This window comes from Palaemon carinicauda, chromosome 14, assembly GCF_036898095.1.
Source record: "Palaemon carinicauda isolate YSFRI2023 chromosome 14, ASM3689809v2, whole genome shotgun sequence".
In the NCBI taxonomy this organism is placed as follows: domain Eukaryota; kingdom Metazoa; phylum Arthropoda; class Malacostraca; order Decapoda; family Palaemonidae; genus Palaemon; species Palaemon carinicauda.
Window position 1 is genome coordinate 87,608,479 of NC_090738.1, and position 2,500 is coordinate 87,610,978.

Below are 2,500 nucleotides of genomic sequence, written 5' to 3' on the forward strand. Positions count from 1 at the left end.
TCGAAGGTAGAATAACCCGATTCTGCCTTGGACAGTTTTCTGCTGAAGAAGGCCAATGGGCGGGGCGAGCCTTTGACCACCTGCTCGAGTACTGCACCAATATCGACGTCGCTGGCATCGGTGGAGAGGAGGAGAGGGGCGTGTGGGATAGGAAAAGTAAGAGCCGCAGCAGTTGATAGGGCCTTCTTTGCATTGCAGAAGGCTGCTTCTTAAAGGGGACCCCACTTCAGGTCCTTTGGCTTGCCCTTGAGGGAGGCGTAGAGGGGAGCAAGAGTGGCGGCAATGGCTGGCAGAAAACGGTGATAATAGTTGATCATGCCCAAGAATTCCTGCAGAGCTTTGACGGTCGAGGGTGTGGGGAAATTCTGAACGGGTGCTACCTTCTCAAGGAGGGGATGGACTCCTTCAGGAGGGATACGGTGCCCTAAGAACGAAACTTCGTTGGCGCCAAAGGTACACTTGTCGTACCGGACTACAAGGCCGTTTTGTTGCAGGCGGTCGAGCACGATGCGCAGGTGACGGAGGTGTTCCTCTTTTGAGGAGGAGAACACAAGTATGTCGTCCACATAACATACACAGTTAGGGAAGTCCCCTAGGATGCCATCCATGAGACGTTGAAAAGTTGCCCCAGCATTACAAAGGCCAAAACAGGAGTAATTGAAGGTGTATGTGCCAAACGGAGTGGTGATGGCGGTCTTGGGGATGTCTTCTGTGTTCATAGGCACCTGATAATACCCCTTCAGGAGGTCGAGCGTAGAGAAAACCTTCGCTTTGTGCAGGTAGGAGGTTACATCGGCAATGTTTGGGAGGGGGTAGTGATCCGGTTCTGTTTCCATGTACAGGCGCCTGTAATCCCCGCATGGACGGTGGGAGCCGTCTTTCTTCAGAACGATGTGTAAGGGTGACGACCATGGGCTGGAGGCCTTTTGGCAAAGGCCCATTTTCTCCATTTCGGTGAACGTCTGTTTGGCGGCTGCCAATCGTTCCGGTGCCAGACGTCTGAATTTTGCGAAGACCTGGGGTCCCGTCGTGATAAATACCGTGCTTGCCAGGAACCGTGGGCGTTTGGCGAAGTTCTGGACGGAAAACTTCCGGGTACGACGTGAGGAGGTGGGCGTAGGCATCCGTGAGTGCGCTGATGTGGAGAGCGAGGTTAGAGGTGGCAGGTTGAAGAGGTGTCGACAAATACGAGTCTGCGTTGAACAATCGTCGGTGGGCGACATCGACCAGAAGGTGGATATAAGAGTGGAAATCCGCACCGAGGATTGGCATTGTGACGTCAGCAACGAGAAACTTCCAATTGAATTTACCATTTCCGAACGATAATGTGAGGTTCTCGTAATCGTAGGTGGGTATTGCAGAGCCGTTGGCAGCTACCAAGCGGACGTCAGCAGATGTATACAGACTACGTTGTGCCTTGAAGAGTTTCCTTGGCAAAAGAGAACGACAAGCACCCGTGTCTACCAAAAATCACACGCCCATTCCTGCATCCTGTAAAAAGAAAAGATTAGAAACATGGGAGGCCACCGCCACAAGTGATGGCCTACTTACACGTTTTTTGGCCACTGACAATCTTTGGCACATTTCTTCGTGGTTGCCCCGAATCTGAAGTGGTAGTAGCAAAACTGCGGCGGATGGGAGGTAGTAAGTGGCTGTAGAAGACGTTTGTTGGGGAGCGAGCGATTGGTGGGTGGTGGGCGGCTTTGTCGCCGCTTCGGCACGTCACGGGGTAGGCGTGTATGTCCTACGGCATTCATGTCAGCTTCGGTTGACGTTGAATAGGCATCCTCGTCGTCAGGGGTGGAGGCGTTGATGGAGGTCTTGAAGTGGCTGTCCATAAGGGCGTAAGCTTTGGTCATCAAGTCCTTTATGGGTAAACTATCGACATCGGGTATGGCAGCGCACACAGGTTCAGGTAAACGGCGTAGGTTCACCTCACGAGGAGAGCCATCTGCGGCAGGTTGAAGGCGAGCGATACTGGTCATCTCCCTGAGGGCAAGCGAACCCCTTTGGTCCCCCAACGGTTGTTGCGAGAGCTGAAAAAGCTTTGCTATACGGGCGGCTGGCGACGGCGAGTACTGCTGCAGAAGGTATGATTTGAGGACGTCATACGCTATTGGGGTGTCTCCTTGTTCACAAAGCCAGTCGGATATTTCTAGGAAGGTGTCCTCGGGTAACGCCGCGAGAACATAATCCCCTTTGGTGGTTGAGCGAGTCACGCCCCTGATACGAAAGTGGACTTCAGCGTGTTGAAACCAAGCGAACGCTTCTCCGCTAGCGAACGGTAAAACTTTCAATGGAGCGGCCGCAGTGCCAACTGCTGGGGTAGAGTCCGCCTCCATCATAGTACCAACGAGGGAGGGGCGAGGGAGGGGGGGGGGTGGAAGTTTGTGGGAGCGAGTCAACTTCCGGGGTCACCAATGTGACGGGCCGAGAGAGGAATTGTGACCTCAAAGGCAGATTGGAAACGATTGATTTTTTTTATTAAGGAACACTCTTC